The 12022-nt window shown below is 37.8% G+C and overlaps 1 protein-coding gene across 3 annotated transcripts in view; it reads right to left on the minus strand.

Moving 5' to 3' along the window:
• Positions 1–12022, minus strand: part of ERI1 (exoribonuclease 1) — a 135063-nt gene that overhangs the window by 91585 nt on the left and 31456 nt on the right. The window contains exons 8-12 of one of the 3 annotated variants that reach the window (XR_010339609.1): positions 11515–11615; positions 11248–11338; positions 9753–9832; positions 7598–7659; positions 5310–5391 (exon numbers count right to left, since the gene is read on the minus strand). The gene's annotated coding sequence lies outside the window, so the exon portion shown is untranslated. Of the gene's footprint in view, positions 1–2779; positions 5392–7597; positions 7660–9752; positions 9833–11247; positions 11339–11514; positions 11616–12022 lie in introns of those variants that run through there. The other 2 variants (XR_010339611.1, XR_010339610.1) reach the window with 2 other exon arrangements.

Raw genomic sequence — 12022 nt, forward strand, 5'->3', positions numbered from 1 at the left:
ACACTTCCGTCTGGCTTTGTTAGCTAACTTTCATTCTGGATACAAAGGCCGGTGGCATCCAGGCTTCCTCCAGGGGCGTAAAGCCCCAGAATGCCTGCAATGTGACAAATGACACTACCTCCTTGTAATCACCCCCAAAGAACAGGGAACTGGCAGATTTAAGTATCATGGGAGGATGCTCCCTAACTTGAGTGACACAAGCATAGGCTGTGTGTTGGAGGCAGGAGAGAGGGTAGCAGGTGAGGAAATAAGCACGTTGGTTTCTTAATGTATAAAATTTAAAATGCTGGTGACACCTATGAAATTACTTAGGAAACTGGAACTCAAAAGAGAGGTCAGGCCAATAGATTTTAGGAAACTTTGCAGAGATGGGATAGATGATGCCTTGCATGCCACAGGGAGAAATTATTGCAAAGTGAGGACCAGGGACACAGCGTACAAAACATACACTGGGCGAGGCATTCTAGCAATGCAGCCCCCAAGTTCCTTTTCTTCTCTGTACAGAGATTTCTCTTGGCCTTGAGAAATTCCTAATGCTTATCTTATTCTACTACATCTAAACTATTTCCCCCTGGTGGGTTTGTTCTTGCTTTTCCAGTTCTTTGAGGTATACTTTAGATGGTTTATTTAAAATCTCTTGGCTGGGCACGGTGGCTCACATCTGTAACCCCAGCAGTTGGGAGGCTGAGGCGAGAGGATCACCCAAGGTCAGGAGCTCTTGACTAGCCTGGCCAACATGGCGAAACCCCATCTCTACTAAAAATACAAAATTAGCCGAGCGTGGTGGTGCATGCCCATAGTCCCAGCTACTCGAGAGGCTGAGGCAAGAGAATTGCCTGAACCCCGAAGGCGGAGGTTCCAGTGAGCCAAGATCATGCCACTACACTACAGCCTGAGCAACAATAATGAAACTCCATCTGAAAAAAAAAGGTAATCTCTCTAGTTTTTGGACATCACCACATATTGCTATAAACTTGCCTCTCAATACTGTTTTTGCTATGTCTCATAGGTTTTGGTACATTGTGTTTCTGTTCCATTTGTTTCAAGGAAGTTTTAAATCTCATTCTTAATTTCTTCTTTCCCCCATTGATCATTCAGGAGCATGTTTAATTTCCACGTATTTGTTTAGTTTTGAATGTTCCTTGTTATTGATGTCTAGTTTAATTCCATTGTGGTCAGATAAGACGCTTGATATGATTTCAATCTTTAAAAAGTTCTTGGGACTTGTTTTTTGTCCTAACATATGGTCAACCCTGGAGAATGTTCCACGTGCTGATGAAAAGAACATGTATTCTGCAACACACCTAATTTTTAAGTTTCCCCTCCTACTCTCCTACCAAATCACTAAATGGGAGAATACAAGGAAGTTGCCTATAGTAAGGAATGCAGGATTTAACATAAATTTTACAACTTAAGGTTTCTTTCTATTTTACCTGTCTTTACTGAATCTCCTGAATCATCACTAAGTTGTTGCTTGGAATTCCCACATTTTTCTCACCAGACACACAGAATGAACGAAAGTCATACTCACTGCACCCTCACTGTACTCTTTATGCATTTTAGGCAAGCTAGCAGAAGTGCCATGTAATCGCCAAAACACTCAGCAGAGCAAGTAAGATTGGGGGTTCAGCTGTCTGCACTGAAGACTGTCTCATTACACTATACCTAGTATGCATGCAATTTCAGCATGGCCCAGGACTGAGTCACAAGACCGAGGTGAGAATAATGCCAACCCAGGTGTTACTGACATTATCAAAGGAAACTCAAACGGCTCAGTGCTGGTGGGCTGATGGAGAGGCTTCTTGACATTAATGAGGCAGGGGCAGGTTTGTGTTCCACTCCCCGCTACAAGAGACTAAGCTCATTTTCTCAGTGCTCACTAAGGAAGTCCTAAGTAAGAACTTTATCAAATGTGCACACACATACACACACACATTATAATATTACCAATGAAAATGTTTATGAATACACAAAAATAACAGAAATTTTCAACACTCTGGACTAAAGGTCTTCATATGGGATATGTCTACCCTAGGGGTACCCCGAAACTTTCTAAAGGCTCCCTCAGCCAAGGTAATTTCACAGGATGACCTAATTAATTTGGAATTTAAGGTAATTCTGAGCTTTCATACAGTTTCCTCTAACAAAAGCAAAACCATGGCATCCACACTATTTCTTCCATTCTACAAAACAAAGATACCACTCACCTTCCCAGCTCACTTGACAGTGCTGCTCCACGGCGCTAATGAATACAGAGGACAAAGCAGAAGCTTCCTACCCAGAAAGTTTTCTCAAGTCAGCTTAAGGACTTAGGGCTTTGTGACTTTCCCTATTCTAAACTTCTGTAAAGGGGGATTTAGGAATGGGGATATACGGAGACTTGTTAGTATATTCAATATGTGGTAAAGTGAAAGTAATGATTTTTATTGAACAAATTGGCCATTTCCCTCTTTAAGATTCCTGCCAAGAAATAAATCACTCTTGGTGGAGGTCCCACCAGCAAAAAGCAGCAAGTCATCGGTAAGAAATACTGAATGCTATAAACGGCTTTTCTTGTAAGTCACTTTTTCAACTATTTAAAAACTCATCCACAGAACAATCATTGACTAGAAGGAAAAATACTCTTGGACAGTCAAAACAAAAAAAGTTTAGTGACACTGAATATTTTAATTGTACTTGGAATAATTTTCATAACTATCAGAATTTTCATAATGCACTGAATAAATTCATCACGCCTATAGACAAAACTGATGACAAAAAATTAAAAAACTGACCACAATCATATTGTGAAATATTTACTCCATATACGGTCAAATGTCAATTTACTGTATCATATGAAATGAGAAATATTTACTACCTATTAACAGAAAATAAATTAGGTTCTAGCTAGCTGCCAGTTAGTTTTTAGTAGGATAACATTCCATAGGAAAAATGTGATACTAGTAATTTTTGATTCCCAAATCTACCAAAAGCCAAACACCTTAGTTCAATATACATACACACCTTTATTGAAAGAATACCTTGCCTTTTATCAACCTATTTGCTTCCTAAATAATTTGTTCTTCCCACAGATGACTGTGAATAGTTACAAATAAGGGAAATTTTAAATCTTGACTTATCACTAATCATTTACAAAAGGTGTTCTGTAATGGTTTTTAATGATTTTTTAAGTTTAAAATACACTAACACAACTTGAATTTTCAAGTCAGGCTTTTGTCTGAAAAAGTCAGTCCGATTCGATTAATGAAATGGATAGTTTGCTTGATTTCATTATATGATGGACATGTATCATGAATTGAATGATTAAATCTGTGTTCCAAGGCTTTGACGAAACACACAATAAAAATATATTTAAAGCACTAACTGTACCAAGATTATTATATCCAAAAAGGTGTTTTGAAAGCAACGGGTTTATGAATATACTGAATTAAATAAAGGTTTTCTAAGTTAAAGAGTAACAGGTAAACAATTAATAATCATTTTATAGTCTTGGTAGAGCCCTTTAGTTTTACATCCCCAAATATGAAAATGAGTAATTCTAGAAAAAACACTTCTAAAAGTTAGGCAACTTTCAAAATTCTGTTTTCAACAAAAATAAACAAGATACTAATCATGCTGTCAGCTGAAGAATGATTTATCATCACAGATGACAGATCACAATGCGATTTTTGTCATGGAAATTAAAGAACTGAGAAAAAGGCTTTTAGGTAAAGCATCTTCCATTCCTCTCTATGTAGGGGCTTTCAGTATTTAATCAGAAATGAAAAAGAAAGATAGAATTGATGCTGGACCCTCTTTCATTCTAGCAGTGTCATATTAATCCAGATATATAAACTAATTGTAAAAACACTCTCATTAAAGAATTTCCAAAAATTTTATATTTCATCTAATGTCAAAAAAGGTTAATATATCTTGATCCATTATGCAAATGACTAAATATAGAAGAAATTAAACACATCCTTAGGGTCAAAATAAATAAATAGATCACCGCTCAGTGTAGCCGCCACCTCCTGGGATCAAGCAATCCTCCTACATCAGCCTCCCAAGTAGCTGGGACTACAGGCTTGTGCCACCACACCTGGCTTGGTTTTTTCTATTTTTTATAGAGACAGGGTTTCGTCATGTTGCCCAAGCTGGTCTCGAACTTCTGACCTCAAGCGATCCACCCACCTCAGCCTCCCAAAGTGCTAGCATTACAGTTGTGTGCCACTATGCTCAGCCATTTATTATTTTAAATGTATATACATTTGTTGCAAAGATGTACGGCAGTATGATCAATGACTTTCAGGCATAAAAATAGAGAGTAAAACCTGATGACAACAAGCTACAAGATGAAAACTGGATATAGTGAAATTGGTTCCTATACTCCAGCCCAGAGCTTGTGCTCAAACACAGGAGCTGAAAGCTGTAAGCTACTCTGAGGATGGCAGGTGGTGATGGTGGCAGCCAGAGTGAATGCCATGTCACCAATGAGGACTTTCTAAGTTTGGTGAATGGTCAGTTAATGATGGTGAAACAATAAGTTTCACTATCTTTACTTCTGTATCTTTGTACAACAGTACAAACTAAAATATTTGTTTCATTTTCTTCTAGTAATATGACCCCACATTTTTACAACTCAATTTTTTTGGGTCCTACCGAGGCATTGTGGTGGAGTTTTGCTGTACAGCAGTACTCCCTTATCCACAGGGAATACTTTCCAAGACCCCCAGGATGCCAGAAATCACGGATAATACCAAACCTGATGTTTTTTCCTGTACTTATCTATGATAAAGTTAATAAATCAGGAACAGTAAGAGATTAACAGCAAAAACTAATAAAAATAGAAGTTATAAGAATATACTGCAATAAAAGTATGAATGTGGTCTCTCTCTCAAAATACATTATTGTTACTGCACTTTGGATAACTGAAACCATGGATAATAGGAGACTATTGTATTACATTAGAATAAAATCTTGTTGGAGAATTGCAACAAAAATACAAGTTCAAAGAGAAAAAGGAATTTTAAAAACCTTCATATATTTTCTATGTAGATAATGGTACTAAATTTCTATGGTATGTAGACTACACTGATTATATAATGAAGCATGTTTTGTTTTAAAATACCAGTATTTGTACTATGCTGGATATTGTATCTTTTGCCAATATTTAAACTTAGGAACAGCTTTAAATGTGCAAATAGATACAGTTTCCTTTTCAAACAATTTTTTTTAAGTATTAGGGAGTTTGTGCAAAAGAGTTTGAAAAATCCCTGCTCAACACAGAGGAAAGGCAAGCAATGACCTTTTTCAAGGCCAAAGAGACTTACAGCAGATTTTTTCTTTAATCAGCAACATACAGACTGAACTACCAGGGAGGCCAGCTTAACGTTTCTTTGCTTTTCCTGGCACCTAGAGGGAAAGTCAAGCATAGACAGGTGTTAAACATTTCTACTCTTGAGGCAGAGCCTCTAAAGATTTATGGTGCACAGTCACAGAAAAGGGGATAGCTCATATCTGTAACTCTGCCAAAGCAGCAACTCACTCATCACAGCAGTCAGGACTTAAGCTATCTTTTGCAATTTCAGAACAGGAACTGACCTTAGAGGATATATTTTACCACCACTAATTATTTTTAACTAAGCATCCATTGTGTCTTAGGTTCTTGGGATACAAGTAAGAACCTGTGCCTGAATAATTTACACTCTTGTTGGGGAAACACATAAACCAACAACACAGTAAATGTGAATCTGCAGCACAAATGAAGGGCCCAGTGAGTATAACAAAAGTGCAATGAACCAATAGAGGGAGCTGTTGCCAAAGGTCCGGGTCATCTGGGAAGGAGAAGGCTGAAATCAAAGCAGGTCTTTAACAAAACAGAATCAAGGGAGTAAGACTGATGGGCTAACTTCCTGGGTACAGAAGTAAGACAGTGCCCATGTGACACAATGCAAGTAATGACAGTGAGGAAAGTTAACTATTACTCCAGAGCAGATGGCTACTATAAAAATTGGAAGATAGAAATCAGACTGTGAAGGGTCTTATATGCCAACAGAGAGCTGAGTCTTATTCCATGAGAAATGTGAGTTTCTGAGATCAGTGTGCATAGCAACATTTTAGGAAGGTTTTGTAAGAGACAGCAAGAGAGAAGTCGGTCTACTTTTAGCAATAGTCTGCATAGCTATGATGGGAGCAGAGGCTGGGGTGAGGATAAAGTAAATGGAAAATAAAGGACATTACTAAAAGGGGGAAGGAGGGACCATGAGTTTCATGGTTTCAATTATATGTGATGTGATAATCATGGTCCCACTGAGAAAAATAAATCCAATGGGAAAACAGGTCTATGTTCAAAGGTGCAGAGTCGGCAAGCAAGAATGGACACTCGAAGGGGAAGGCTAAACCTCTGCCTTCCATCACTCTGCCATCACTAGTGATGGTGTGCCACACTGCACTAGCAAGCAGAAAATCATAAGCTTTCTCCTGTTTTGTCCTTTTACTCAATTAAATAGGAAAAAAAAGGACTTGTATTCTAAACTTGTTCGTGATCACACTATATACAGGCATACCTCAGAGATACTGCAGGTTCAGTTCCAGATCACTGCGATAAAGGGAGTATCACAATAAAGCAACTCACACAAATGTTTTGGCTCCCCAGTGCATATAAAAGTTCTGTTTAAACAATAGTCTATGAAGTGTGCAAAAGCATTATGTCTAAAAAAATATATATATATATACTTTAATTTAAAAATTAAATTTCTAAAAAAAAAAGCTAACAATCATATGAGTGCTCAGCAAGTCATAATCTTTTTGCTGGTATAGGACCTTGCCTCAATGTTGAGGGCTGCTGAGTGATCTGGGTGGTAGCTGATGAAGACTGGAGTGGCTGTGGCAGTTTCTCAAAATCAGACAATGAAGTTTGCTCCATCAACTGATACTTGCTTTCACAAAAGATTTCTCTTTATCATGCTGTTTGGCAGCATTCTATCCACAGTAGAACTTCTTTCAAAATTAGTCTCAGTCCTCTCAACCCCTGCCACTGGTTTATCAATTAAGCTTATGTAATATTCTAAATCCTTTGCTGTCATTTCAAGAATGTTCACAGTTATCTTCACCAGGAATAGATTCCCTCTCAAGAAATCACTTTCTTTGCTTTTATGAGAGCAATTCCTCCTCCATTCAAGTTTTATCATGAGGTTGCAGCAATTCAGTCACATCTTCACTTCTAGTTCTCTTGCTGTTTCCACCACATCAGCAGTGACTTCCTCCACTTAAGTCTTGGGCCCCTAAAAGTCATCCATGAGGACTGAAATCAACTTCTTGCAAATTTCTGTAAATGTTGATATTTTTACCGTTTCTCATGAATCACAAATGCTTATAATGGTATTCGGAATGGTGACTCCTTTCCAGAAGGTTTTCTTTTTTTTTTTTTTTTTTACAGTTTAAATATAAATTTTTATTTATTAACTTGTTAGCTCACAATGTTAATCATGGTTTCAGTTTGACTTGCACATTCCAGAATTAGTACATCTATTTACTTAATTATAAGTGGGTGTGTGGCATTGTCCTTGACACCATGAGAAATAGAATGGACATCAGGAAGTGTGGGAAAGGAACTTACGGCTTTTTGGGTGTCTACTGTGGGCCTGTTGTTTCTCTGAGTTGATTCTGCTAACAGCCCACCTAAGAAGATGTTAAAAATGCAGAGAAGGTATCACCATTATTATCTTATGAATAAAAACTTTACAGAGGTTAGCTGACCGGCCTAACCTCTTAAAAGAGACAGCTAGAGTCTCTTTTATAAGAGTCTTTCTTTTGCAAGTGACAAAATAAATAAGCTGGCATAAACAGTTAAAGGAATCCATTGACTCAAATAACAGAAGCCCAGAGGTAGGAGTAGGTCTTTAAGAGGCTAGATATAGCTGCAAAATTTATATTACCATGAACTTGGCATCTCTGTTGTTCTCTTTGGTTTGCCTTCCCAGCATTGGCCTCATCCTCAGGCTCTACAGGGGGGTCTGCTACAGCCCAAGTCTCCCTCACCCCCACAACCATGGTTTCAAATTGGCTCTAGCTGTTCACGGGAATGCTGTACAGTGTTCACAAATGTATCCCACACTAGATGGGGAAAAGAAGGTCTCTTCTTATAGCTCTCTTACAATTCCTGAGATTTACTCGTCTTGTCTTAAATTATCTGCTAACCTTGGGGGACTGTCATACCCTAGGCAGTCTGGATCTATTTCTAGACCTGGGGGTGGAGTCAGTCCCACAAAACCTGTGGAGCTGAGAACAGGAGAAAGTGAATTGCCTAAAGAAAATCACAGGGCTGTTGGCTGGAGAATTTCTACCACCACTGGGTAGATAGTAGAGCCGGGATTGGATATAAAGTCTGCACTCTGTCGGTTATGCCACAGAACTAACAGGACATGATTTCTTCCTTCCAGAAGGTTTTCAACTGACTTTGCCCAGATCCATCAGAGGAATCACTACCTATGAATCACTACGGCCTTATGAAATGTTATTTATTAAGTAAGATTTGAAAGCAAGAACTACTCCTTAATCCATGGGTTGCAGAATGAGTACTGTGTTTACAGGCATTAAAACCAACATTACTCTCCTTATACAACTCCATCAGAGCTCCTGGGTGACCAGATGTATTGTCAATGAGTAGTCATACTTTGAAAAGATTTTCTTTTTCTGAGCATTAAGTCTCAACAGCAGGCTTCAAATATTTAGTAAATGATGTTGTAAACAGATGTACTGTCATTCAGGCTTTGCTGTTCCCTTTTTCGAGCACAGGCAGAGTAGATTTAGCAAAAGGGCCCTAGGATTTTTAGAATGGTTAATAAACACCGGCTTCATCTTGAAGTCACCAGCTGCATTAGCCCCTAACAATAATCAGCCTGCCTTTGAAGCTTTGAAGTCAAGCATTGACTTCTGTCTAAGAAAGTCCTAGATGTTATCTTCTTCTAATAGAAGGCTATTTCATGTACATTGAAAACCTGTTGTCTGGTGTGGCCACCTTCATTAATTACCTTTGCTAGATCTTCCAGATAACTTACTACAACTTCTACATCAGCACTTGCTGCTTCACCTTGCACTTTTATTATATGGAGACAGCTTCTTCCCTTAAATTTCATGAACCAATCTCTGCTGGCTTTCAACTTTTCTTCTGCAGCTTCCTCACCTCCCTCAACCTTCAGAGAATATGAGACAGTTACAGTCTTGCTCTAGATTAGGCTTTTGCTTAAGCAAATGTGGGGGTTTGATTTTTTATCCAAGCCACTAAAACTTTCTCCGTATCAGTAATAAGGCTGTTTTGCTTTCTTATCACTTGTGTGCTCACTGGAGTAGCACTTTTAATTTCCTTCAGTAACTTTTCCTTTGGATTTACAACTTAGCTAACTAATTTGGATCAAGAGGCATAGCTTTCAGACTGTCTTAGCTTTTGGCATGCCTTCCTCACTATGCTTAATCATTTCTAGTTTTTTATTTAAAGTTAAAGACATGTGACTGTTCCTGTCACTTGAACACGCAGAGGCCACTATAGGCTTATTATTGGCCTAATTTCAATATTGTGTCTCAGGGAATAGGAAGGCCTTGAGAGGAAGAGATGGAGAAAACACAGACATTTATCGATTACATTCACTGTCTTATATGGGTGTGCTTTGTGGTGTCCCAAAACAATCATGATAGTAACATCAAAGGTCACCGATTACAAGTCACCATAAGAGAGATAATAATAATCAAAAAGTTTGAAATATAGGGAGCATTACCAAAATGTGAGAGACATGAAGTGAGCCCACGATGTTGGGAAAATGACTTTCTCCATGCAGGACTGACACAAACGTTCCATCTTTAAAAAAATAAAAAAGAAAGAAAACAAAATTAGTATCTGCAAAGTACAATACAGAGAAGTGCAATAAAATGAGGCATGCCTTGTGGCTCCTCAATGATTGAGAAGTATTCACCCTAAAAAAATCTAATGAAATATATCTTGAGAACACCCATTTGCAAGTAGAAAAGCAGATCTAGTTTAAGGCTTCAAGAATCAGCCCTTTACCCCAGACTTGGTAAGAAATCCAGAAAGTTACTTTCACCTCTCAATCCATCAAGGTTAAGCCCTTTAGCCTCTGTGTAATTATAAACTCTCAAGAACATGGGGGAAATTTTAAAGCAGAAATCCTTCTCCTTCTCCACTTATCCCCATCTCCAAAAACCCTTAGAGCTAGTTAAATTAGAAGTTAACAGTATTTTATATGCTTCATTCAAATAATGAACATCAGATTATCTCCTGATTTGCAACATTTAGTACAATCGCATTGAAAATGTCTAATTTAAACTGAGGGACGAAGATGTTTATTCTACCCAGGACAATCTAATTGTTTCTGAAATATCAGGTTAAGCCAAAGTCCACAAGGGGAGGCAGCATAGCACAAGGGTAAAGGGCAGTGGCTCGTCAGACAGCCAGAGTCTGCAGCTCCCACTACTTAAACTTGGGCAAGTTAACCACTCTGTACCTCAATTTTCCCATCTGTAAATTGGAAATAATGCCTCTCTCCCTCACCGGATTCTTATTAAACAACGGAATAAAGTACCTTAGCAGTGCTCAATAAATGTTTGGAGCAAGTATCATTACTGTACCTTAACATTCAGCTCTAGGTTCTCATGTTACCAAGTCGATTTCTTGTGTGTTGATGGAACTTATATATTGCATTAGATAAGGGAGGTAAGGGTAGGCAAACTTTCTCCATAAAGGGCCAGACAGTAATAGTTTTGGCCTTGCTGGCCAGATGGTACCACTGATGCAGCCATTCAACTCTGCCATTGTAGCACAAAAGTGGTCAGAGATGACATAAAAACAAATGAGAATGGTAGCTCTTTCCAAAACTTTATTTAGAGAAACTAAAATTTAATCTCATGTAATTTTTATATTATACAAAATATTATTTAAAACCATTAAAAATATAAAAACCATACTTAGTAGGCCATACAAAAATAGGCAGCAGGCCAGATTTGGCCCATGGGTGGTAGTCTGCTGATCCCTGCTCTAGATTAACAAATTTATGGGCTTTGGAAGCTTTGTGGGACAGGGAGACTTGAAATACAGGTTGGTGGTACAGAAGAAAGAGGAAACTTTTAATAGAAAAAAGTTTTAATGCTGTCCTCCATTTATCAACACTGTATTCGACTATGTGTAAAACATTTTTGCTGCTGGAATCAAAGATTCAGAAGTGACAGTTTCTGCTCTCTTACACTTCTCCATGGTACCTTAGAAATGGCAAGTCTTCCTTCAAAGTACAGTACACCCGAGCGTGCTCATCTGTGAGGCAGGTAGTTTCTTTGGCACCTCTACCTACAGCTGAGGACAAACAAGCATTATTTATCCTGATCACATGTACTTCTTCCCCCCTCCAGTAATCTTACCACCAGTTTTTCTCCTAGTCTCCAAATTATTCTGTTTTGCATTATCATTTTGGGGATAATACTTGGGGTGATATACTAAAAGTCAACTTGTCCCATCTTTTAAAAAATTACCATTTTAATTAGTCTTCAGAGATACCCTCTCTCTTTTAATAGGTAACATGCTTGTGACTCCTGTGGTTTTTCTCTGTTTCAATCCAGGCAGAAACTTGTCCCTAGGAGGCAGGATAAACAGATCTATCTCAAGGCAAAAAAGACAAATCACAAAAACATTTTTTCAGAGCAAATGTTAAATATTTGATCCAAAAGAACACACAAATAAAAACAAAATATAGTGCTCTATTATATACTTCAGTTTGTTATAAAGATTGTGGATTTGAAAAAAATCAGCAGAAACCTACTATGTCAATGTCAGAGCAAGTGAAGCATAGAATAAAAATTAACATAGCTAATAATTAAGAAAACAAGGATTGTTTGTAAATACTAAGTAACCATTAATAAGAAGTAACAAGAATAGAATATACTAATCTTTTCTTGGTGTGGATACCAGAAAGACATCTATCTCATGTGTTTCCTTGTAAAAAAATTATATTATTTGTCTATTAAAGACAACACAATAAAA

Source organism: Aotus nancymaae, unplaced genomic scaffold (assembly GCF_030222135.1).
Source record: "Aotus nancymaae isolate 86718 unplaced genomic scaffold, 86718_ANA_hifiasm-v0.15.2.pri h1tg000079l, whole genome shotgun sequence".
Taxonomy (NCBI): Eukaryota; Metazoa; Chordata; class Mammalia; order Primates; family Aotidae; genus Aotus; species Aotus nancymaae.